This window comes from Pleurodeles waltl, chromosome 12 (genome assembly GCF_031143425.1).
Source record: "Pleurodeles waltl isolate 20211129_DDA chromosome 12, aPleWal1.hap1.20221129, whole genome shotgun sequence".
NCBI lineage: Eukaryota > Metazoa > Chordata > Amphibia > Caudata > Salamandridae > Pleurodeles > Pleurodeles waltl.
This window is the reverse complement of record NC_090451.1, coordinates 248,174,941-248,202,319: the sequence shown is the minus strand read 5'-3', so window position 1 is coordinate 248,202,319 and position 27,379 is coordinate 248,174,941. Positions and strand designations below refer to the sequence as shown.

The window sequence follows — 27,379 nt, the reverse complement described above, 5'->3', positions numbered from 1 at the left end:
AAGCTCCAGAAGTTTCTTCCACTTCAGACATGGCACCGGGTACACAAATAGGACCCTCAAACCCACTCTTCAGTTTTCTCCAGAACCTGTGGAGGACTATCAGAAAGCCTGCTGTGTACTTCAGAGGACTGCCCTGTTACTTAAAGCCTTCTTTGTACTTCAGAGGCCTGTTCTTCTGCGTGAAGCCTGCCTTGAACTCTCAGTGGACTACTATGCTGATGAAGGATTACCTTGCTGCTTGAAATGAAGACCATCAGAGTGACCCCAAGGGCTATTTGGCTGGCCTTCTGGTCTGAGCTACAGGAATATGACAAGTTGCAACAAATTTAACTCTGCACCTGGGCCCTGCCTGAAGTGAATCCTATCCTCCAGGTGGTACCCATCCAGTTCTAGACCCTTGAAAGTGGTGTTCAAACAGCTTAAAGTCAAAACATGGCAATTTTATTTTCCAAAAAGTACCTTGAGAGCCCACAGAAGATTAAAACCTGCCTGTTCACCAATCCATCCATCGTGTTCTTCTCCGCAGCAGCAAATCCAGCTCAGGAGTTCCTTGCAGAAGGGGTATATGGCATTGTCAAGCCTTCTTGGGGTACAACCTGCAGCTTAGGCCCACTGGAGATTTTCAACTTCCAAAAAAGAGACTAAGACTAAATATAGAAATCTTTTCCGCTACTTCGTCCAGAGCTCACTGATAATGATGCCTCCTCAGGCACCACCAGCTTCCTTGCCCTGCTGAACTATACCTTCTCAGACATTTTTCTTCAAAAATTCTTCTGAGTCCGAAGTTAAGTGGTGATTAGGCCCAATCTACCTCATGTATCTAAACTGCCCTTCCTCGCACTCAGCCATAACTTTCAACCTTGCCCCGGTCTCACATGACTGGGTGGCTGTGGTTGGTGCTTTGATCCTTTAGGCACTAGTTAAAAACTTTAAACAATCATAACCCCAGTTCTACTCATTGAAGTTTTGTCATTTTGTTTGTTAAAACATTTACTAAATTTTACTTGATTGTTCTAAATTGGTGTGGGATTTTTCTTGGGTTTTCACTTTATTGCTGTCTGTGTGATACATAAATACTTTACACATTGTCTCTACACTAGCCTGATTGCTTTTGTGCCAAGCTACCAGAGGGTTAAACACAAGTTAATTTAATGAAATTTGTGGTTCACCCGGATAGGAATTGTGTTTTCTGCTTGAGAAGTGCTCTCCCCTCCCTCAATCAAAATACCAAATTTGAACACAAAGGAACATAAGAGGCTTTTCTCTTCTGTCAGCCTTGCGGATTTGTTGTTATTTTTTCCATTTTACATTGGAAAAATGGCATCAAGAGGAGATGGGAAGGGAAACCTAGAAGAGAGAGAAGAGGAAGAGCATCTTCTCCTCAGAGGAAAAGGGTCACTGGTGTGGCATTATTTTCATCTGCCACCAAAAACATGTGATCTGTGACTTATGCAAGAAAACCTTTTCAGCAGGAAGCACAAATAATACTCCCAAGGGACTACTGGGATGTGGCGTTAAATATGACCCATCCAACCAAGGCACATTATTAGTGCGGAATGCCAAAGGGATAGGCAGCAAGGACCACTACAAATGGTACAGCAGGGGAGTGACATCCTTCCGGAGTATAAGGACATGGTGCTATACTGCAGCTGCAGCCTTATAGTTTTCTCAGGAGAAATGAGAACCCATTTGTGTAATTGCCTTTTTTAAGGAGCACAAGTGCTTGAAGAATCCCTAACTGTTTTCCTCTTTTTTATTGCCTCTATGTTTCCTAATTCCTTTTTATATAAGTTGTCTTAATAAAAATGTGAAAAAATACAAAAAAAGTTATAAAAAACTGTAGGAAAGTATCCTCTTTTTGCCATTGTTACCCCCATTTTCTGCCTGATGTCAGTGTGCCTGACTGTGTTCACTGGGATCCTGCTAACCAGGACCCCAGTGATTATGCTCTCTCTCCTCTAAATTTGGTTGTTGCATACAGGTAAACCAGTATTTCACCCAGTTACCCAGGGTATTGGGGTTCCAGCGGATCCCTATGGGCTGCAGCATATATTTTGCCACTCATGGGGAGCCCATGCAAAGGCTTCTGAAGGACTGCCATTACAGCCTGCATAAGAGATACACAAATCTAAATACATACATACAATCAAATTGCAAATGTTTATATGTTTATAATCAAATTACAAATGTTTATATGTTTATAATGTAAATGTTTATATACAGAGGGATATGCTGTAAAATATTTTAACCATAAGTAATATATAGTAATATCTATATGTATTAAGCAAACCTGAAGAATATCTATATATGTTTAAACCATGGGTAGTATATATATTTGTGCAAAGAAATGCATGTATCTAAATATAATTATATCATCAAATTATACATATTCACATGGACAGGCATATGCTGTACATTTGTGTTTGAGCATGGTGGTTATGTCGGAAAGAGAAGAGAGAGCCCCCCCCCCAATTCACCTATCCACCCAAGGGGACACATATGTGTTAGGCCAGAGTTTGTTTAGTGGTCCTTGGAAGGGCCTGTTGGATTTTTATTGACATTTTTTTATAATTGTGATTTTATGTATTAGTTTTTGTATGGGATTATTTATTAAATACTACTTTTTCATATCCCTTTATTAAGATTAATCATTGGTATGCCTGAGTGTTGGATAAGAGAATTATGCGGTGTTTAGTATGATTATTTCCCCACAGGGGTACTACTTAATCACTATGTCCGAAAGAGCCAACTCTTGAGTAGTCTTCTGAAGATAAGACAGTTATCTATAGATCTTATGTTTTGGGGTAATCAATTCCACGGTATGGTGTCTTGAACAGAGAAAGGTGTACCACCAATGTTTTCTTTTTGTATGGTGGGATTTTGAGGCGAGGTGCCAATATGGGGCAGTGGTTCCTTTGTTGAATATATTTGGTGATTTTATTCCTGATAAAAAGCAGTCCTGTTCTATGTATTGCTTTGTGGGTGATACAATGCAGCTTTAAGGTGCGTGATACAAAGCAGCTTGACGGAGGGTCTTCTTACATCTGATAACCAGTGTAGGGTCCTCAAGGCAGGGGAGATGTGGTCTTGTGGCTTTACATGTAGCAGTAGTCTGACAGCAGAGTTCTGAATCCGTTACAGTCTTTTCATTGTTGATAAAGATGATTTGTGGTAGAGGCCATTGGCATAATCCTATTTAGATAATACAAGAGAGATAGTAGCCTGGATCTTGTGTGAAAATCCCAGGTGAGGAAGATGAGTTATAGAGTTTTCATAGTAGTGGAGCTTGATCTTGCTAATTTGTCCACTTGGGCATCCAGTGATAACTTAAAGATCATGGTAATTCCAAGGTTTCTTACTTCTTCTGATACTTTAGGAGGTGGTCTCACATTGTCAGGCCAGGCACAGAGTGGGTCATAATTTTTCCAATCAGCACATGTTTTGGAAGCATTAAGTTTGAGATGGCTCCATGTCATTCTCCGATCAACGGCTCTGAGGTAACCGATGATTTTTGAGTTTTCAAGGTGTTAGGGGCTGTCCAGTTTAAGGAGTATTTGTGTGGCATCTGCATAATCTATGTGTTAGCGTATGTGAGTAAGCATGAAACTGTGTTTGTTTACTACAATATGTATGAGTAAATGAGTGTTTTTATGTCTGACATTGTTCATGAATGATAGTCTTCATATATATGAATGTTTGTGTCTGTGGGTGTATGTGTGAAATTGTGTATGTGTCTGTGATTGTGTGTCATTTTGTTTCTGAAAGTACATCTGTGAATCAGTGTTTGTAAAACTGTAAAAAATGTGTGTGTGTTAAAATGTGTATGTGTGTATGTGTTTGCATAAGAGTATGTCAGGATATATGTGCCCATGTGTTAGTTGTTTGTAAGTGTAAAAGTGTCTGTGCTTGTGTGTTTATATGTCTCAGGGTATGTTTGTACATGAGAGTACACATGAGTAAATCTGTATGTGTGGTTGAGTGTGTTAGTGTTTGTGTGTGAGAGAGTGTGTGTGTCTTTTATTGTGGTATAGTTTGTAAGAATCTATGGGGCAGAGTTAAGAAAAGTGGTGCTGCACCCAGTGCAGTGCCACCTTTCTTGCACCCCTTTGTTGTGTAACCATTTTAGTTATAGCTCCATGCATGTTATTTTAGTGAACTAGGCCTGCAGCTGTGCACTTTAAGCTAGATATATTTTATTCAGCTCTATTCATTATTTTAACAATAGCCACATTTGCACACTTGTTTTATTTCTCTCTATCTAGCTGTTCTTTGCCTAGGTCAGCACTGCGTTCTTAAACAAAACATTTCTTTCACTCTGTGGTTTTTCAAGGTTGCAGTAAGATAGGTTGCCAGTAAACGTGGTAACGCTTTGTCTCTAGTGTTCATAGAAACATACACATCCTTATGCAGGGACATTTTCTCAGAACATCAGCTGTTTTATTATAAAAACACTTCTCTGTCCCATACACATTAGGGGGGGATTCCAGCTAAATGACCATGACTGTATGCTGATTGCTGAATGCTTCGCTACGGCTGCTTATGCAGCCTTAAGGCCTCTTGCTCAGGTATGAGGGATGTCTTCCCAGTAGAACTTGAGGGGCAGAATTAGAGCTTAATATGCTGTGCTCTAACATAGCCTAGGTAGGAATTATTTTAAAGATGCTGGTGACAATATGGTAGTGTTATTTTTATTCTTTACTCTCCTTGTCACAATTTGAATCATGTCATGCTTCATCATCCTGGTTATTGCAATACATGCTTTATTATCTAAGATACAGCTGCTTCATTAAAAACCTTTTGAAACATATACTGCCTCTGCTTGTCCTTGTGCACGTGAGACTAATGTAACTGAGAGAAACGGATGCGATCTGAGTGACCACGATTTCCCTAAGGAGTCAATTGTGTCATACACACGGCCTCCCAATCATCCCTGCTCTTGGGTAGAGATGAGGCACTGCTAGTTAGCTGGAGCAAAACCTAGGTTAGACTCAGTCCCCCACACCGCAGACGATTCTGCCGCTCAAATCCATTAGTCTCATTAGAATAATGAGAGCCTACACGATATGGCGCCACCAACATTTGGCCAGGCTCTAATTTTCGGGTCCTCCTGAATATCTCAGTCTCACTACACACAAAGACACCTCAGTACTATATACGGAGACGTCTGTGGTACTGACGATATTTTTCTCCTCAGCTAAGGAGGGAATACCTAACTAACGCTGTAGGTTGTTCAAGCTTGAGCCATTAAAAGGATAATATCCATTTGGTGTGCTTATCTCTGAACAAAATTACCATTCATTATGGCGAATCTACAACAGGTAGCAATCGCAGTCAATATGCAACCACCTCTACTGAACATTTATTGGCACATGACCTAACGGCCTAGGGGGGTCCAGTAACATTTGTTGTTGAGGCTCACGCAGCCTACAGAACAGAAATGTTTTATTCTTGGTTCACATTTCCAGCAGATGATGAAAACACAAATAGATTTCATCACTATACACCTACAAATGTGCCTGCACAATAGAGAGCATATGCATATCTAGAGATACCTCTATCTTATCAAGAACATAATAATTGTCTTGATGGCGTCCTACCCCACACAATTTTACATGTTAGGTTAGGTCCTCTAAGTAATGATGGTCCTACCAGTCATTTATTGGCCACTTATACACCTCATCCTGATGCAGTAACATTGATGGTAGCTGAAGTCCGCCACTTATACGCTCAGCTGATGAAAATATATAGATGATTAGTATAGTTTGTAATTCAAACATTAAATACAAACCCAACACGTGCTGCTCCGGTGCAACCACATGCAGTAACGTCAGGCATTAATCCTGCAACTGTACATTCGATAATTGGTAAGGTACCCGCCAAATAGGAAGAAATTCTGTTTTGGTTATCTAAAAAAATAAACGCACTGGAAGCAGTTTTTCCCCATACGGGACCTCAGGATAAACATAGAATATTAACTATGTGCTTGCCATTTGGGATGGTTCGAACTATAGATAACTGTAATACTTGGGGCACGGTATTTGCCACGTTCTATACTACCACACATGATACACAGACACTTTCCAATTTACCGGAAGTGTTGAAACAAATTCAAGATGAATACGGGGCTGCCCCGGCCCTGGACTTGGGGATGCAACTAATGGGCAACTTTGCCACAGTATCTCAATTAAATTAAGTTACCTTAAAGGGGAAGCAGTCGCACTAGCGGTGCGCATGCAGCTCCGGGACGTTCCTCCACAGGATCAAGAATGTGAGCTACCAAAGATTATCGCACAGACCTTCTCTAGTATTGGTTGAGATAGCCTGGGGGTCAGAGCCACAAAACCACATACATACAGGGTAAATCTAACAAAGATTCTACCAAGCAAGCACCTGAGGGTACTAAGAAATGCTGGGATAAAAAACAAAACCTAAAAAAGAAAGGGGAGAATCTCCGCATACGGAGACCCCACAGATTAGATATAATACAATCCCTATGGGTTTTCTAAATTTTGGCAGAACTTACATTTCAGCTTATGCATCGAGCATAAAACCATTAAATGGCTTAATACCTCCTGACTTTTCAAGTACATTTTGGACATTCGCTCGGACACGCATTCTCAGAGCTTTGCAAACAGACAGGCATGCAGTACAACCCTTACGCACAAGGGACAGCAAAAAACATCTGGTCATCAGAGTAATTGCTGGTGCCATTTGTTTCACCTATGTAACTTTCAATGAGGGTGAAACAGTCCTGATTGCATACAAATCACATTTGTATTCAGCGGCAGAACAACGCTTTGCTCCCACTGAGAAAATTCTCACTATTGTTCAGATGGCCGTCATTAAAGAAAGACCACCAGCCCATGGGAAACGCATTATGGTCATCTCTCCGATTCCAGCCCTTGAGGCTGTGACCAAAGCAAGCGTTCCAAATGCTAAAGCATTGCATCCACACCGTAGGTGATTTTGCCGCTCAAATCCAGTAGTCTCATTAGAATAATGAGAGCCTACACGACACCTTAGCGCCCACCTACCGCCACCATGTGTGCTCTGTATTTAAAATATTGCACACCATGGCACAGCATAGAGGGCAATAGCATCAACATTTTTTACGCCATTGATGCTAACCTTGACCAGTACATAGAGGCCCACTGTAACCAATGTGTGCCCCCTTTTAATGCCTGCTTTGAACAGGCGTTAAAAGGAGCTGCAGAAAATGATGCAGTGGAATCTCTTAGGTTCCACCGGATGGGTGCAGGTCGTGCCAATGCGACCTCCTACAGCACCAGTCCTGATGCTGATGCTTCCTGCACCTGTGGATTTCAAGACTAAATTCTTGATGAAAGTGCTTCAACCTGGAGCTTACTCTTCAGGACCCCTTCTCCCCTTCAATGAAGCACTGACTGATGTCCTGCTGGGAACCTGGTCCATGCCCAGCACAGGGGCTCCAGTGAACAGGACAATTGCCTGCAGGTATCGCCCTGCCCCATATGAACCAAGAATCCTCAGCCAGCAACCCTCCTCAGAGAGCCTGGTTGTCTAGGTCTCAACTTCAAATGGCGCATACCCTGCCGCTCCTCCGGACAGTCCAGATCTCAGAGGGAACTGCAAGAGATCTGCATTGGAGGCTGACAAACAGCGATTGGTTCAAAAACAGACTTCTCTCCCTTCCCTAACCAGATCTGACAGTAGTGACAGATGCATCACTCTTGGGGTGAGGCAACCATCTGGGAGGGGTAAAGATCAGAGGACTCTGGTCTCCAGCGGAATCCGGACTCCACATCAACTTGTTGGAGCTCTTGTGCAGTCGAAGCACATGTCGTGGTCAAGCTTGAGACACCTCAAACACACTGTAACTGACATGCCTGGTCACAAGCGCCATACGGTTTAAAATTCAAACCTACCTTCCTTCAAGACATACCTCAACACGCTCAAAAAATACTTGACAAAATGTAGAAAAACATGCCAAAAAAAGAGACAGAGGGATAGGTATTCCCCAGATAAGCACTAACTGGCACGGAAAGAGAAGAACTGACATCCGTGCACCTAGGTGACAACTACATAGATGACAACGATGCCACTTCTGGCTCCAACGACGCCAATGATGACACAAGGCCCCGAACAAAGCCACCTGATGGCGCACAGGGGTAATGCTCACGCAAAAATCTTCCGGATCCAGTCTGATGCCTGAGAAATTCAAAGGTAAAGAATCAACAGCTAAATATCCCTATCAGATTACTAATACACACAAGAGACAACCCAAAAAGGTCACAAGATACAAAGTGCAAAAGGAGTGTATACCATGCAAAAATACTAGTATACATGTGAGGTTAAAACACATTTGGAAAATGTATAAAAAAGTTAAACATTTTTGCACAAGCCATTTCAGATGGAGGAACAAATAAACATTTTTGAGCCCTGGATGCCAAGTTAATATTGCGTTTCAAAAATATCGGTATCATTCATCAAAAAATGGTGATGTGCAAAGTGCAGATATGTATATACAAAAAATACGATTTAGATCTTGAACATATTTGAAACAAAGGTCAGTAAATCTCTCTTCCTTCAGTGAACCTTCAAATATTCCTGTCATCACCCACAAAGGAGGCAAGTTTAGCCTTAGGACCAAGATAATTCTCCGGACATCATGCAGAAGATTACATGTGAGCTGGGATAGAGGATTTATGCATATACTACCTTCTATTACAATATTTTTCCTCACATGCTGTGTACTGAGTAAAATATCCCTTTTCCTGCTCACTGCATAAAAAGATTTTAAATTACTTTTTTAAAGACGTTTTGGAAATGGAGAATCCACATTTTGGACAACCTCACACATTTTCATTGCTTTTGTAAATGAAGAATAGAATGCACTTCTCTACCTCATAGTGTGAAAAATGTCATGCTTTAGTGTGGGCTGAATTATTCCCGTTCCACTTCCTAGCAAGCTGTTTCACCACCTCAAAACTGCTGCCACAGCGAGCACAACCATGGAGAGTAACCCAAATTCAAGTCAAAGGACAGATGGAGAAACCAAAGAATTCAAATTACAAATTTGACATCAAATATCCCCCTTGACATTGTTGAAAAAGGTCCAATGCTTCATGTCAATCATTTCATAGGCATAACTCAAAGTAGGTAGAATTTTTGCCTTTTAGACAGATGAAACATTTGCAAAGTGCATATTCTGGTAGCTTTTATGTAATCTGTGAATAGCAGAAGGCTGAGTCAGTGCCTTGCTATTACAATGGTTTATGTGATCATTATGGCTAAAATTACTTGAAAACACCCTACCTTGGCAAGGATAAAATTGCACTTTTTCCGTCTTTGCACTCCCCAACTTGGAGTTAAATCCAGCAGGATTATATCCTCAGCATATAAAAGACCACAAACATCCATTATACCAAATTTAGGGGGGTCCCTTTTTGCCAGAGGCACACTATGAGGCAAATCACGAGTATAAAGCGAGAAGATAAGCGGTGCCTGCAGGCACCCCTGCTTCAAGTCATTCAGCATCACCATTCTTCTCGACAAGCCTTGGTTCCCCCCATCAGGACTTTAGTCCACTTAGAGTATTGAATGACTATTATTAGCCTCAAAAGATGAGTGGGATTTCCTAGGGCAAACAATTTTCTCTGCAGCGTCCCTTGGTCCACCATAGTAAACACTGTGGAGATATCAATAAATGCAGAGTCAATGAGCACGCCCCTCAGCTGAGACTATTTTCTATGAGTGTGTTTGTAAAGTTGCAATATTTTCAAGGGTGCCACAATTCTTACAAAAGTCAGCCTGTTCTATAGGAATTATGCTGTTCCCAAATTCCCATACCTGGAGATTAAGGCTTTTGACAAATAATTTTCTCATCACATCCAGAAGGGGATTTTGCCTATAACTGGTGGAAGAAGTGTTTGGTCCTTTTTTACATAGGGAACAATAATGCTTCTCCTCCAGGAAGATGAACTATCGCCCGACAGGTAGCAATCCCGGATAAGCTGGATTAAGAAAGTAGCCCATAAAAAAGCCTCCTGCTTACGGAGAGCAGTCAGAAATTCACCAGGAACCATGGCCCTAGATGTTCTTGCACCTTTAAGGAATACCTCAACCTGCTTGCCAGAAGGTGGCCCATATAGTACTATAGAATCTACATCAACATTTAAGATGCTACTACTACAGTGACAAATGTGCAGCTCAGAAATATATTGGGTCCAATTCTCATCTGATATCGGAATATATTGAGCAGTGACTGTAGAGTTACAATACTTTGCAATTAGAGTCCAGTATTTTCTTGGATTACTAGAGGGGGCAGCTTCCCTCAAATTGATCTGCTTGCTATCCTCTTTCTTACTATGTTCTGCCTCTCTCAATCTTGATTTCTTGCACTTAATGTAGTACATTTTAGCCTGTCTCTGGATTGTAAAAAAAAAAATGTAATTTCTTCCTGACTTCTGATTTACCTTTTTTTGCATTATTAGAGGTTTAGAACTTTTTCCTCCATCTTTACTCGCATAAAAATGGAAGGAGGTCAGCTGCCTTTCATACCTTATTATGGGGTCATACGGGGTTGCTTAAGGAGGGCCTAAAACATGCTACTTTAAGACATCAGCCCAAAGCCTTTAAATTACTGCGAGACCAGAAAGTTCGCCCATTTGATTTATAGGCCCCGTTATCCTTCTTGGAATTCCAAGGATCAAAAACTTTAAAATCTAAGTCAACAGACAGAGAGAGGATACTATTGTCACAAAATCTGTCCTCAGGCAAAATCTGCTACTAGGTAATTGCATCCTGTGTTCTCCTTTCTGTCCTCTTCTAGTGTGTAACAGGGCAGTGGTGTAAATGTGTCTGTTTGTGACACTTATTAACATAAAAAGTACAATAACATTAAGATGTGCATCCAGTTCTACATCTACACCATTGACACAACAGCTATTTTCAGAGCCAACCTACAACTAAAAATAAAACATTTCTTCATTAACAATCATTTTGTAAATATAATTTTCACACTATCAGGCCACCCGCGGGACCAGGCAAATGGCCACTTTCTATGCACATTTATTCTACTCCCATGATGGGACAGCAAACTTAATTGCACATTTTTCCAAAAGCATATGTCTGCATAGACTAATCCCCAGGGCAACGAGCATGTGCTGTAGAGTGTGGGGAATGTGTGGTCTCTTTGTGTATACCTCTCCCCACGGCAACAGGAGTGCACTGTAGGGTGTGAGGAGGGAGTGCCATGTCTACATAAATCAAACTCTAGGGCAATGGGTGTGCACTGGAGGGAGTGAGGAGGGAGTAGCCACTCCCCAGGGAAATGGGTGTGCCCTGTAATTTGTGGGGAGTGGCATCTCTGCACAGACCATTTCCCAGGGTGATGGGCATGCACTGTAAGGTGTGGGGAGGCAGTGGCTTCTCCCCGCAGACCTCTTCACAGGGCAAAAGGGCATGCCCTATAAGGTTTGAGGAGGGAGAGGTCTCTCCGCACACATCATTCCTCAAAGTGAAAGTTAAGCACTGTAGGATGGGAGGGAGAATGACCTCCCTTTAAAGACCACTCTTCAGAACGATGGGCATGTGCTTTAGGGTGTAATTATTAGACCATAACACATCATGTACATGGGTGGCTCTCAGGAGTCACAGCGGCCCCTTGGATTCCTGTGAGCCACCAGCATGATTAAAAAAAAAAAACTAAAAACAATTCTCTGGATATATAAATCCAGGTGGTGTCTGTGTAGCACCCTCACACATTGTCCAGGGTGTCAGTGTACCACTACCCTGCCACATTATACCTTTTTGTTTTCAATTTTCAGGATACAAGGACTGAGTCTCCATGTCCAGAAATGGCACTTGTGACATTTCTATTCATGTTGTGGCCAGCCAATCAGAGCACGAACTCCCACAGGAGTTCACAACAGTATTTCACTCTGGTAAGCGGGAGGGGGCTGATGGGAAAACAAACCCCCTCAGCAAATCAGATCACTGTATAATTTGAAGTTGCATGATTACAGAACTCCCCAAAGCCTACCGCGAATTCAACCATCCAGATACAGAAAATTTCTGACCCTTAATTTCTCAAAATCCACTGAACGGATTTTCACTAAATCATAAAAAGCACGCTTTCTGGACGAACATCTAGCTTTTACCAAATTCGATGTAAGTCTGTTTTCACATTATCGTTGTTCAAGTTTCGGGTGGAAAAATGAATGGAAAAAACTGCATTTCTGGACAAAATGCCTTTTCTCAGCTCCTACTTGATGGATCACACAGAATCTTTGGAGGAAGGAGCTGAGGTGGGCGATCTTTGTTTTTGGAAAGTTTCTTGAAGGTTTGTCAAATGGTGCTAAGGTTACTGCAAAACCAAGAAACCCTCTTCCTATGGTAACTAAGCGACCGCCTCTGGGTTACATATATAATTAGGTTTACTCTTTTGACTTTCATTTTCCTTCTAAAATGTCTGACTTTTATTTGGACTCATTTGTTAGAGTCACGTGTTTTCTAACAGTTTCTATTATTTTTGTGAAAATGCACCTGTCTCCGGACAACCCACGACACAAGTACAGGGCCATAACAATGACAGACATTTGCACGTAATGTCATATTACACAAGCTACAACCACTTCCTGCCCCTCTGCCTCTCTGAGCAACTATGTCAGCAATTCCACCACTTAATCCTGCATGAAATTACGCTTTCAGAAAAGGATACTAGATCATAGGTAACTGACCTGTTTCCTTTCCACCTTCAAATAATAACAAACAAGTCACTTACCTTTGGAAACACATTATCTGGTAGAGACTCTAGCTGCAGAATTCCCTGGCATCAGATTGGAATACGTAATCTTTTTGCTGAGCAATACCCTGGCGCGTGGGCGAAGTGGGTCGTTCGGTTCTGCGTGCATCCTCCAGCTACGCGTGGCTTCGTCAGCGTCATTGGAGCTGTCTATGATGTCACAGTCGTCTATATAGACGCCACCTTGGCGTGCGTACATTAGTTCTTTTATCCACAAAACTTCCACGCCAGAAGCACAGAGCCACGGATAGAACCAACATTTGTCTGTGCAAAACTAGGGCCCTAAGATTGGATAAACTCTAACCCTACTAGTTATATCCGCAGAGCGGGGAGGCATGGGTGAGTGTAAGGAATCTGCTGCTAGAGTCTCTACCAGATAATGCGTTACCAAAGGTAAGTAACTTGTTCATCTGATAGAGACTTCTAGCTGCAGATTATTTACCTTTGAATCGATACCCAAGCCATAACCTCCTGGCAGTGGGCTGCGGATTCCACTCCTTACACTAGAAAGTCCTGCAGGACTGAATGGGCAAAGTACCTGTCCCGTTGTAACTGACTGTCCAGGCAGTAATGTTTCACAAACGTGTGCAAGGACACCCACATTGCCATCTGACAGATCTCCAGGACTTGTTCGCCTCGAGCTAGTGCAGTGGTAGCTGCTTTGCCCCTGGTAGAATGAGCCTGCAAGCCCTCAGGAGGCTGCTTCCTGGCCAATGCGTAGCTTATCTTAATGCAGAGAACGACCCAGCGCAAAATGGCTCGCTTCTGCTCTGCCCGACCCCTCTTTGCTCCAACGTATCCCACAAAGAGTTGATCATCCACCCGGAACTCTTTTATGCGGTCAAGGTAGAACGACAATGCTCTTTTTGGGTCCAGTCGATGGAGTCGCTCCTCTTCCTTAGAGGGATGTGGCGGAGCAAAGAAGGTGGGCAGGGTGATATTCTGACCCAGATGGAATGGGGTCACCACCTTGGGGAGGAAAGAGGCACGAGTTCTGAGAACCACTTTATCTGGATGAATAAACAGGGCCTACATCTCACTCACCCTCCTGGCAGATGTTATTGCCACTAAGAAGGCTGTCTTGATGGTGAGCAGCCGGAGGGGACAGTTGAGTAAAGGCTTGAAGGGAGCACACATGACAAATGTGAGGACAAGATTTAAGTCCCATTGAGGCATAATAAAGGGCGTAGGGGGAAACATATGTACAAACCCTTTGAGGAATCTATTTACAATAGGAGATTTGAACAAGGAAGGCTGGTCAGGCAGCCAAAGAAATACAGACAAGGCAGATAGATAGCCCTTTAGAGTCCCTAAGGTAGAACCCTGCTGGGCTAGAGACAGAATGAAAAGAATGTCAGAATGAGAAGCAGAAAGAGGGTCAATAGCCCTTTCTGTATAATATAATACAAAGCGTTTCCAACGGCAGGCGTATACCGTCTTAGTGGAGGGACGCCTGGCTGCCAAAATAACTTTACAAACTTCAGGAGGAGGTCAAAAGCCATCAACTGCTGCCCCTCAATCTCCCCTGCTGGTGCGACAGAAGATCCTCCCGGAAGGGCAGCCTGATCAGAGGATTGATGCTCATTTTGAGTGGCTTGGGATACCAGATTCTCCGTGCCCAATCTGCAGCCATTAGGATGACTTGGGCCCGGTTGTTCTTGATCTTCTTGAGAACTCTGGGCAGAAGTGGTATGGGCGGAAACACATATAGAAGGCCTGAATTCCACTTGCGATGAAAAGCGTCACCGAGCGATTGCCGCCTTGGAAACTCCAATGTGCAATACTGCTGACATTGCGCGTTCTCTGCAGAGGCGAACAGATCTAACCAAGGCTCTCCCCACTGCTGAAAGAGTCCTTGCACCACCTCCGGATGGAGATACCATTTGTGATCCACTAGGCATCGACGGTTGAGTTTGTCAGCCCTGGTGTTCAGAGAATCTGTCAGGTGTTGAACCACCAGGGTTATGCCCAGATGCTCCAGCCATTTCCAGAGACTTAGAGCCTCTTGACAAAGGGTCCACGAGTCCACACCACCCTGCTTGTTGCAGTTCCACACTGCAGTAGTGTTGTCCATGAACACCTGCACTAACTTCCCTTTCACAACAGGAAAAAATGCTTTCAATGCTAGCCGGATCGCCCGGAGCTCCAATAAGTTGATATGGAGCCCAGACTCCACTGGAGACCAGTGGATCTTCACCTGTCCCAATGGCCGCACCATCACAGAAGTGATGCATCTGTCACTGCTGTGAGATCTGGTTGGGGAAGGGCGAGGAGTCTGCCTTTGACCCAATCGCAGTTCACAAACCACCACTGCAGGCCTTTTGCTGTTCCCTCTGAGATCTGAACCGTGTCAGTAAGATGTCCCTGATGCTGTGCCCATTGGAACTTCAGGTCCCATTGCAAAGCCCTCAGAGTCTGTCTCACTGAAATCCAGGATAAAGGCCGAAACATTGGTATCATAACCTGAATGTCCTGGACTCGCTTCTCGGGAGGTTAGGCCTGAAACTGCACTGTGTCCAGAACAGCTCCGATGAAAGGGAGCCTCTGAGAGGGAGTCAGGTGTGACTTTGGCACCTTTATAGGGAACCCCAACGAACGCAGGTGGTCCATCGTAGTCTGAAGGTGGGTGATGAGATTCTGGGTACTAAGAGCCTTCAACAGCCAGTCGTCAAGATAGGGGAAGACTGAAATCCCTAACCTGCGCAGATGAGCTGCCACCACCGGCAACACCTTGGAGAACACCGAGGAGCACTGGTGAGACCGAAGGGGAGCACGGTAAACTGAAAGTGCTCATGGCCCACCTTGAACCGCAAGTAACGCCTGTGGGCGGGCAGGATGGGGATGTGAAAATACACATCCTGCAAGTCCAACGCTACAATCCAGTCTCTTTGGTCTAGGGTAGACAAGACTTGAGCAAGTGTGAGCATCTTGAATTTCTCCTTTTTGAGGAAGAGATTGACATCCCTTAAATCCAAAATAGCAATAACACCCTTGCTATTTTTAGGGATCAGAAAGTAGCAGGAATAACAACCACTGCCTACTTCTGACATCTGGACCCTTTCTATGGCTCCCTTGGCCAAGAGAGCCGTAACTTCCTTGTGGAACAAAATCAAATGATTCTCCATCAGCCGTTCTTGTACCGGAGGGATAGAGGTAGGGAAAGACTGGAAGGGGAGGGGATAGCTCTCCTGTATGATCTGCAAGACCCATTTGCCCGATGTTATGGACCGCCAGTGAGGGAGATTAAATTTAATCCTCCCTCCAACTGGACTGACATGGTCTTGCAGAACAATACTAGGAGGGTTTGGGCATTTCGGAAGAGGGGAGCAAGGGGGTGGCCGACAACTGGCTAGACCCTCTGGGGCCGAAGGTACCACAACCTCGTCCTCGCATAGGATGTTGTGAAGCCGGAGGACGGTGGCTAACCTGTGGTTGGCGTGGTATCGCGCCCCTCCTGAAGCCTTGAAAGGGGCTATAGGCAGACTGCTGGCGAACAAGTGCTGAGAGGCCCAAGGATCTGCTGTAGCCCGAGAATCCTTGAATCTCTCAAGCGATGGGTCTGCCTTCTCACCAAAAATGCGTGAACGATCGAAAGGCATGTCCATCAAGTTTGAATGGACATCCCCCTAAAAGCCAGTGGTACGCAGCCAGACATGACGTCGGAGGGCCACTGCAGAAGAAATCACCCTGCTCAGCGAGGCGGTCGTGTTCAAACCACACCTGAAGGTAAATTTGGCTGCATCTCTCCCATCCTTGACAGCCTGGGTGAGAGTATCCCGTACGCCATCCAGGACCTGGGGCAGCACCTGTGCCACCCTATCCCATAAAGTATGGGAAAAATGGCCCAATAGGCATGAGGTGTTTAACGACCTCAATGCCAGGCTGGAGAAAGAAAACAACTTATTTCCAAGTTGGTCCAGCCTCTTGGATTCCCTATCCGGGGGAGCGGAAGGGAAGGCACCACTGGAAGTGGAGGCTTGGACCACCAAGCTCTCTGGGATGGTGTTTGGGTAAGGAAACTAGGATTGTTTGGAGCTCGTCGATGGCGGCAGCCAATTGTCCTATTCACAGGAGCCCCTGTGCTGGGTTTCAACCACGTCCCCAGAAGGACATCTGTGAGAGCTTCATTGAAGGGTAACATTGTGTCTGATGTAGTAACCCCTAGCTGAAGCACTTCCGTCAGGAGATTTGTCCTGACTGGCACTGTAGGCAAGTTTAGGTCCAAGACCTCAGCTGCTCTACGCACTACCATGGCATAAGATGCCCTCTCCTCCGTAGCCACAGCAGGAGGTGAGAGCATGCCATCATCTGGAGAAGTATCCAGTCCACTGGCTTCCCCTAGATCCTCATACCAGTCCTGTTCATGCTCCAATCCTTATTCTAAAGGGTCCTGAGACCCCTTCCACTCCTCACTTGTGCCTGGCTGTTCAAAATAAGCCTCAGGTACTGATCTGGGCCTAGTCGGCGCCGTGGAAGTTGGAATCGTCATTGTATGATGTCATTCCAGCTCCGGACCATCAGGAATGAGGATGGGGCTACCACCACCAGTATGCGCCAGTCGTGGAGGGAGAGTCGACGTCGGGCCTGGCGCGAGAGGAGGCCGGATGTGAGAACCCGGTGCCGATATGGATCCGCTATCGGACCCTGGGGTCCCCAACAACGCTGAGGCCAAAGCTGCCAGCGTCTAATCCGATGGGGCACCTGCTGACCCCGTGGGGCCCAAAGACCCACCTGAGGGAGCAGCACGCTCAAAAACAAGGCTCATGGCCTCGTAAAATTATTTTAATTGAGCGGGGTCGCTTTGCCTCCAGGAAAAGGGGGGAGGTGCAAAGTCGGCCCTGGCAATGGCTCCGCTGAACCATGCTCAGAATGTGGACGTTCCCGAGATGCCTCGTCGGCCGATGGGCATGACAAAGTCGAAGTCCGCTTGTACTTCTTCTTGTGCCTCTTCCCTGAGTGCCGCGAGGACCTTGAGAGGGACGAAGAGGACTTGGGGCTCCTGGAGCACTTCCGCGACCTCCTCCTAGAGCGGGAGCAGGACCTCCTAGGAGTCACCCCGACCGAAGTCGACTGCTGGGCCACCATGAGCTTTAGGGACCACTCCCTCAAAGCTTTCGGAGCCCTGCCAGTTGGAACACGACTTCGAGTAGTGGTCCCTGTTGAGACACCAGAGACATACCTCATGGGGGTCCGTAACCGACATTGTGCGATGGCAGGTGCCGCTCGGCTTGAACCCCGTCTTCCTAGAGGACATCCCCTTTGCACAAACAACAAAAATCCTCAACAAAACTTCAAAAAAAGGCTTTTCAAAAAAGGCAAAGGGTAGCTCTATCTGCTCTTAACTGGCACGGAAGGAAAAGAACTAATATACGTTCATCGTGGTGGCGTCTATATAAACGACTGTGACATCATAGATGGCTCCAACGACGCTGATGAAGCCACATGGAGCAGGACGACACACGTGGAACTGAACGACACCACCCAATGGTGCGCGCAGGGTATTGCTCAGCAAAAACATTCCAGATCGAAGCTGACGCCAGGGAATTCAAAGGTAAGGAATCTACAGCTAGAGGCTTCTATCAGATAGCAATTTTGGCTCAACAGGACTTTACTTCCCGGAAGAAAAAAATCCAGCCAGGCCCTAACCCCCCACCCAAGCACGGTAGTGGTTATTTTGTGGTAAAAATATGAGGTGCACCTTCTCCTCCTCTGCTTCTCTGCAATAAAAGTTGATCCTTTTGTGCCACTTTCAGAATTACAAAAGAAAAAGAAACAAAAACAACATGGGACTAAAACAGAAAAGATACAGGAATGGGACTAGGGCAATAAAAAATGTTCATCAATAAAATAAGTGTCAATGTCGGGCTCACAATTCTAGGGAGCTCAAAGGGCATAAGCTACAGCATTCCCCTCTGTTTCCTCAGCCAAAAAAAAACTAATGAGTGTGAGGTAAACTACTTATCTATTTGGGTCACAATACCATAAGAACAAGTTATTGACCTTTGGTAACGCATTATCTGGTAGAGACTCTATCAAGCTGAAGATTCTTTACCTTAGAATTTACTGGTGTCAGCTTGGAATCCAGAACTTTTGCAGAGCAATATCCTTGCGTGTGCCATCGGTGGCGTAGTTCGGATCTGTGTGGTGTCGTTGACATTGGAGCCGTCTGTGACATCATTGTCACCTATAAAGGCACCACCCAGGCACTCATATATCAGTTCCTTTTCCACGAACTTCCACACCAGAAGTGCAGAGCCATGAAAAGTATAGTTTGACTATGCAAAAAACTAGGGTCCTAAAAGGGACACTCCCTGACCCTATTAGACGTGTCTGCAGAGCGGGGAGGCATGGGTGGGTGTAATGAATCTGCAGCTAGGTAAAGTCTCTTCCAGATAATGTATTACCAAAGGTAAGCAACTTGTTCATCTGATAGAGACTTCTAGCTGCAGATTCCTTACCTTAGAATAGATACCCAAGCCATAACCTCCTGGCGGTAGGCTGCAGACATATCTCCTTACACTAAAAAGTCCTGTAGGACGGAATGGACAAAGTGATCATCTCTACAGACATGATTATCCAGGCAGTAATGTCTTGCGAACGTGTGCAAGGATGCCCACGCCGCTGCCTAACAGATATCCAGGACTGGAAAACCTTATTCTAGCACAGTGCTAGCAGCCTTTTCCCTGGTGGAATGACCTCTCAAGCCCTCAGGAGACTGCTTCTTCCCCACTGAGTACAAAAAGTAATGCAGAGAATGACACAGCGCAATGTTTAATTTCTGCATTGCCTGACCTTTCTTTGTTCCCACGTATCCAACAAGAAGTAGGTCATCTACCCGGAACTCTTTTGTGTAGTCAAGGTAGAATGACAATGCTCCTTTTGGGTCCAGTCAGTGGAGTCGCTCCTCTTCTTTTGAAGGATGCGGTGGAGCAAAGAAAGTGGCCAGGGTGATGTTCTCACACAGGTGAAATGGGGTCACCACCTTAGGGAGGAAAGATGCATGAGTTCTGAGTACCACCTTGTCTGGGAACATGGTGAAATATGGCGGCTTAAATAAGAGAACCTGCATCTCACTCACCCTCCTGGCAGATGTTATCACCACTAAGAAGGCTGTCTTGATGGTAAGCAGCCGGAGGGGACAGTTGTGCAGTGGCTCAAAGGGAGCACACATGAGAAATGTGAGAACCAGATTTAAGTCCCACTGAGGCATAACAAAGGGCATAGGGGAAAACATATGTACAAGCCCTTGGAGAAATCTAAGTACAATAGGTGATTTGAATAATGAAGGCTGATCAGGCAGCCAAAGGAACACCGATAAGGCAGAACAATAGCCTTTGAGAGTTCCCAAGGCAGAGCCCTGCTGGGCAAGGGATAAGGCAAAGAGTAGAATGTGAGAGAGAGAAGCAGAAAGAGGATCAATATATCTTTCTGTAAAATAATTTACAAAGCGTTTCCAACGGCAGGTATATACTGACTTAGTGGAGGGATGCCTGGCTTCAAAATAAGTTTACAGACTTCAGGAGGATGGTCGAAGGCTGTCAACTGTTGCCGCTCAATCTCCATGCATAAAGGTTCAGAGATGACAAGTTTGGTGGAGAACCTTCCCCTTCCGCCACGGCAGAAGATGTTCCTGAAGGGGCAGCCTGATTGGAGGATCAATGCTCATTTTCAGAAGCTCAGGATACCAGATTCTTCGTTCCCAGTCCGGAGCCACCAAGACTACTTGGGCCAGGTCGCTTTTGATCTTCTTGAGAACTCTGGACAGAAGTGGCCTGGGTGGAAAGGCGTACAAGAGGCCTGAGTTCCACTCGTGACAAAAAGCGTGGCCGAGCGAGTGCTGGCTTGGAAACTCCAACGTACAAAACTGCTGACATTGCATGTTCTCTTCTGAGGCGAACAGATTTAACCAAGGCTCTCCCCACTGCTCAAAGAGTCCTGTGCCACCTCCGGATGGAGACACCACTCATGATCTGCTAGACATTAACGGCTGAGTTTGTCTGCCCTGGCATTCAGAGAACCTGAACCAGATGTTGAACCACCAGGCTTATGCCCTGCTATTCCAGCCAAGCCAGAGACGCAGGATCTTTTGACAAAAAGTCCATGACCCCACACTGCCCTGTTTGTTGTAGTACCACATTGTGGTGGTGTTGTCCGTGAACACCTGAACTATCTTCCCTTTGACAACAGGAAGAAATGCCTTCAATGCTAGTCGATCAACCAGTGCTCCAGTAAGTTGATGTAGAGTCCGGATTCCGTTGGAGACCAGAGGCCCCTGATCTCCACCTCTCCCAGATGGCGGCCCCATCCCAGAAGTGACGCATCTGTCACTACTGTAAACTTTGGTTGGGAAAGGGAGAGGAGTCTGCCTTTGACCCAATCGCAGTTCACTAACCACCACTGCAGATCTTATGCAGTTCCCTCCGAGATCTGACCCATATTGGTGAGATTCCCCTGATGCTGTGCCCACTGGAACTTCAGGTCCCACTATAGAGCCCTCATATGCCATCTGGCATGGTTTACTAACAGGATGCAGGAGGCCATATGGCCCTGTAGCTTCAGAGTCTGTCTCACCAAAATCCAGGATAGAGGTCGAAATGTCGCTGCTCGGGAGGATAGGTTCGGAACAGCACTATGTCCAGAATGGCTCCGATGAAAGGGAGAGTCTGAAAGGGAGTCAGGTGTGACTTTGGCATATTTATAGTGAACCCCAGCGAATGCAGGTGGTTTACCCTAGCCTGAAGGTGGGTGACAACAGCCTGGGGCGAAGAAGCCTTCAACAGCCAGTCATCGAGGTAGGGTAATACTGAAACGCCTACCCTAAGTAGATGAGCTGTGACCACCGCCATCACTTTGGTGATTACCCAAGGGGCACTGGTAAGGCCAAAGTGGAGCACGGTAAACTTAAAGTGCTCGTGGCCCACCTTGAACAGCAGGTAATGCCTGTGAGCAGGCAGGATGGGGTTATGGCAATACGCACCCTGCAAGTCCAACGCTACCATCCAGTCTCCTTGGTCTAGGGCAGACAAGACCTGAGCCAGAGCAAGCATTTTCAATTTCTCTTTTTTGGAGGAAGAGTTTGATCCCCTGTAAATCCAGAATAAGGTGAAGGCCCTTGTTCTTTTTGAGTATCAGACAGTAGCGGGAATAACAACCACTGCCTACTTCTGATATTAGGACCCTTTCTATGGTTCCCTTGGCCAAGAGAGCCATAACTTCCTCCCAGAGTAAAACTAAGTGATCCTCCATCAGCTGTTCTTTTGATGGAGGCATTGGGGAGGGAAAGATGGGAAAGGGAGGTTATATCTCTTCTATATGGTTTGCAAGACATAGTTGTCTGAAGTTATGGACTGCCAGTGAGGGAGATAACATTGTATTCTCCCTCCAACTGAATGCACATTGTCTTGCAGAATCATACTAGGAGCGCTTGGATGCGGTTGTAGGACACAACCACGCATGCCAGAACCACGCATGCCTTAACAACGCAGTCAGAACCATGACTGCGTCTTTTCCATGCGTGCCTTTAGCACACATGCCTTTACAACAAATTTTGTTGTAAAATTATGCTTAGTAAAGGCATATGTGGAAACCGCATAGTGGTTGTATCATACAACTCAACCTTAACTTAAAAAAGTATCCCAACACCTGCACCCGCCCTGAGGCCCAAAACTACCCCACCCCTATTAAGTAAGCTACTCAAACACTCCCACCCGCCCTGAGCCCTAAAACCTTCCCCCACCCCTAATAACTAAATTACCCTGACCCCCCACCCACCCTAAGCCCTAAACAAAACTACCCCCAACCACCCATCCCACCCCTAAACATTAAACTACCCGTACAACCCCACCTGCCCTGAGCCCTAAAACCTTCCCCCACCCCAATAAGTAAACTACCCTGATCCCCCACCATAAGCCATAAAAAATAAACTACCCGACCCCCCATCCTAAGCCCTAAAATAAAGTCCCCAATCCCCCACACCACCCCTAAAAACTAAACTACCTGACCCACCCTGAGTCCTAAAACCTTCTCACACCCCTAATAAGTAATCTACCCTGACCCCCCACCCACCCTAAGCCCATAAAAATAAACTACCCCAACCCTTTCACTGCCCCCTAACAAATAAACTACCCCAACCCTTCACCCACCCTAAGCCCTGAATCCACCCCACTGCTAAAAACTACCCCAAACCCTGCCCCACTTAACTCACCGCATCCTCTCCTGATCCTTTCTCCTTTCCTCTCCTCCCTCCTTCCGCCCTTCTTTAAGCCTTTCTCACCCATAAAAAAGAAACTACCCCACCCCCACTAGAGCCCCTAAAACATAAATTACTCTGAGCCCCCACCCACCCTAAGCCCTAAAAAAACGACCCAAACCCCCTACCCCACCCCTAAAGAATAAGCTACCCTAACCCCCCACCCACCTCAAGCACTACATCCACCCCAATCCTAAAAACTACCTCCCCAAACCCTGACCAAGCCCCACTTACCTCACTGCATCCTTGTTGGACTTTTGGCCATACGCATGGTCATCCCTAGTCTTTTTGCCTCCTTCCTCCTGGTTTTTCTGACCTTTCGCTGTTGGCTCTAGGACTCTGAGCACTTTATCACTGCTGACCAGTGTTAAAGTGCAGGTGCTCTCCCATCTAAAGTTGGTATGATTGGCTTATACCTGATTGGCATATTTAATTTACCTATAAGTCCCTTGTACAGTGGTATCTCTATACCCAGGGCCTGTAAATTAAATACTACTAGTGGGCCTGCAGCGCTGCTTGCGCCACCCACTGAAGTAGACTTTCAAACCTGTCTCAGGCCTGCTAGCGCAGGGCCTGTGTGCGCAGTTTTCTGCCACAGGGACCTGGCATCTAAATTTACTTGCCAGGCCCAGGACTCCCCTTTTACTACATGTAAGTCACCCCTAAAGTACGCCCTGTGGGCAGGGTGCCATGTATGTAGAAAGGCAGGACATGTGCCATATTGCATGGCCTGTCCTGGTAGTGACAAACAGCCTAACTTGGTGTCTCACTGCTGTGAGTGCTGCCTTCTCATAGGATTGCATTAGAAATGCCCTGCCTTATGTGTAGGGGGATTGTCTGATTTAGGAGGGCTAGCGTAGGCGTGTTTGGTATGGTTGTGATGGTGATAATAAATACTGCTTACTGGTGTGGGTGTATTTTTTATTACTATCACAGAAATGCCACTTCTAGAAAGTGCGCATTTATCTGTGCTTATGATTCTGGTGTTTTGCAGCTTGACTCCAATCCACGTCTGGGCAGAGTGACAGTTGGGGCTTTGTGCATACTTTTCAGACAGCCTGTACACAGGGAGGGTGGAGGTGTCACTGAGGTGCATCTACATACTGAATAGTCTTCCTGGGCTGAGAGAAGGGAGAGGCGGGGCACACCTACATTTGTAAAGGCTGTGCCCTGGCCTCACACAATAGGGTCGTTAACCCCCCACTGATGTTTGGAGCCTGTGCTGAAAGGAGAGAGGGGGCACTCCCAGAACCAGTTGTAACTGGCTGGAACCTCCTCTCCCTACCACTGTAAAACACTGTAAGAACTGACTATAAGTACAGGGGAATTTTCCCCACAATTTGAACATTCTTGGAACTTGAAACTGGACACAGGACGCTGATGAATGGACTCACCAGGAAACCGCCATGGACTGCTGCTGCTGTGCTGACCTGTGACCTGCCTGGTCACTAGGAGGAACTGCCACCATCTGCACCCCTTGTGCTGGCCTGTAGCTGGGCCCACCAGCCCTATGCTCCTTCTTGTGTAGTTGTTCCCAGGGGCAGGGTGCTGTGGCCCCTGACCCCTGCAACGATCTTTGACATCTGTGCCCAGGATGCTTGAAGAGAAAAAAAAGGCATTCTTTTAATAGTGGAAGCTGCTGAGGTCCTAGCGCTTTGAAAGCGCTTTTCTTTTGCTTGAGGAAATCACCGCCGCAGCCCGGGTTTTAAATCATGCCCTCGCGCTTCCTGGAGCGCGTCTCTACTAAAAAGAAATCACCGCCGCAGCCCGGATTTTAAATATGTCCTCGCGCTTCCTGGAGCGCGCCTGGACTAAAAAGGAAATCACCGCCGCAACCCGGGCAGAGCACTCAGCTGAGCGCGAGGTTTGTGTTCAGCCCTGTGCCCCCAGGGCACGAAGGAAAACTCCTTGTTGGATCCTAAGGAGCAAGCGTGCTCCTGTGGGTGCCCCCGGGGCGAGGACTGCTCTGGTGAGTCCCCCCGGGGCACCGGAAGGCCCTGCCGTGGGCCGGAAAGAATCCCGAGACGGCCGGGAGAGGAGGAAGCCTCTCCCTGCCCTGCTGAGCCTGGAGAGGCTCTCTCGGGGAGTTCCCGGGCGGACCGAGGCCTCGCCGGAGGCTCGCCCGCGCCGCTGGTCCCCAGCTGGGCCCTTGTGTGGGCCGGCACTAATTTTTCTGGGCTCCCCCCTAGTGAGGAGAGCCAGACAAGGCTCGGGGGGCCCGACAAAGGTTGCGGGTCCCAGGAGGGGCCCGCACTTGAATCGGAGGGGGTGCGTGGCGCCCCCCTCCGTCCCAAAGGTTTCCCTGACCTGGGCCCCCCTCGGGAGGGCCGGTGGAGGCCTAGGGGGGCCCCCAGTGTTGACGGCCCTCAGAGGGGCCCGTTTTTCATCTAGAGGAGGTGCGTGCCGCCCTCCCCTATCCCCAGGAGATCAGGGAGGCCCCCGTTTTGCGCAGAGGAGCGCCGGGGGCCCCATTATTCGTATTAGGCACTGGAGGTGCCTCTACCATCTACCAGGTACTTTTAAATGGACCAATAGGATCATAATTGAAGTTCTTGTTACAGACTTTTCTAATTGTGATATATTGCCTACCTGTCCTTTGATGGTTTTACATATGTGTGCACATGTTCCTTTTATGGGCATGACTTGCTAATATGTTTGCTTAACTTGCCATAGGTTTTCTAATGTTCCTACTATGGGCGTTTTATGATATTCTTATGACAAGTGTGCTAATGTGATAACGTGTTTCCTGACTACTGCTTATGTTGCAGAATACTGAGTAACCTGTGTGTTATGTGTGACTACTGCTAGTTTGCAGAGTAACTAATGTGTAACGTTCTGACAACTGCTAAGGTAGCAGGATAGTACTGTTATGTGATGTTGGTCTAATAATTACGTTGTGTACAATACAGTGTATTTTTATATAATCTGGTGTTGTGTTTCCTTTGTGGTGGGGATATTGCGTCACATGTATGTGTGTGTTGTGCAAACGCTTTACGCATTGCCTCCGGGTTAAGCCTGACTGCTCGTGCCAAGCTACCAAGGGGGTGAGCAGGGGTTACCTTGGACGTGTAACTCCCTTGCCCTGACTAGAGTGGGTAAGTTCTGCCTGGCTGAGGTACATACCCTAGCCAACCAGAAACCCCATTTCTAACAATCCTCTTCTGATCCTTCTTCCTCCCCTTCAGCTCTTCCTTAAACCTTCCCCTGTGCCTACAAAATAAACTACCCCACCCGCCCCTGATAATTTAACTACTAAGCCCCCCCACCCTAGGACCTTTCCCTACCCCTAAAAAATAAACTGCCCTGCCCCACTCCACCCCTAAAAAATCAAGTACCCAGATCCCCCACCCTAAGCCTTAAAAAATAAACTTCCCCAACCACACCACCCCACTCCTAAAAAAAACCTACTCTGTGCCCCCCACCCACCCTAAGCCCTTAATCCACCCCCACCCCAGAAAACTACCACCAAACATGCCCCAGCCCTCACTGTGTCCTCAATCAGGAGGTTAGTCCTGACTGGCATCATAGGCAGATCTAGGTCCAGGACCTCAGCCGCCCTACGCACCACCATTGCATATGATGCTCTCTCCGCCATAGCCACTGTAGGAGGTGATGCCATGCCAATATGTGGAGAGATATCCAGTCCACTGGCCTCTCCTAACTCCTTATACCAGTCCATTGGCAATTGGGACTCCAGAGGGTCCTGAGACCCCTCCCATTCCTCACCATTGCCTGGCTGATCATAGAAAGGCTCAGGAACTGATCTGGTACCTGTTAGCGCCGTTGGTGCCAGAATCGGTGTTGTGTATCAGATATCAGAATGGGGCTCGTGCCACCAGTTGGCGCAGGTAGCACCGGGGTGCGTCAACATCTGGAGCGACGCCGGAAGAGGCCTACTGTGTGGACTCTGCATCATTCTGGATCTGATATCGAATCTAAGAGACCCCATTGATGCTGAGGCCGAAGCCGCTGGCATGGAACCTGATGGGGCCCCTGCCAAGCCTGTGGGACCCGACCGTGCACCGGCGTGGCAAGCCCACCCAAATAGGAGATGCATGACCTCTTAAAACTCTTTGAACTGAGCGGGGTCCCTCCAGCTCCTGTAAAGGGGGAGGCTCAGAATCGGCCCTGGTATCGGTTCCGTGGGACTGCCTGGAACATCGACATTCCCGAATTGCCTAGTCGGCCAATGGGCAAGGTGAAGCCGAAGTCCACTTGGACTTCTTCTTCTTCTTGTGCCTCTTCTCTTAGTGTTCAGAAGACCTTGAGTGGAACAATGAGGACTTAGGGCTCCTGGAGCGGTTCCGCGACATCCTCCTCGCCCTGGACCATGACTTCTGAGGAGT

At 46.5% G+C, this 27,379-nt stretch overlaps 1 protein-coding gene across 1 annotated transcript in view; it reads right to left on the bottom strand.

The window, feature by feature from the left end:
- ABCC12 (ATP binding cassette subfamily C member 12) overlaps window positions 1–27,379 on the bottom strand; it is a 599,698-nt gene that overhangs the window by 118,327 nt on the left and 453,992 nt on the right. The gene's annotated exons all lie outside the window — the stretch shown is intronic.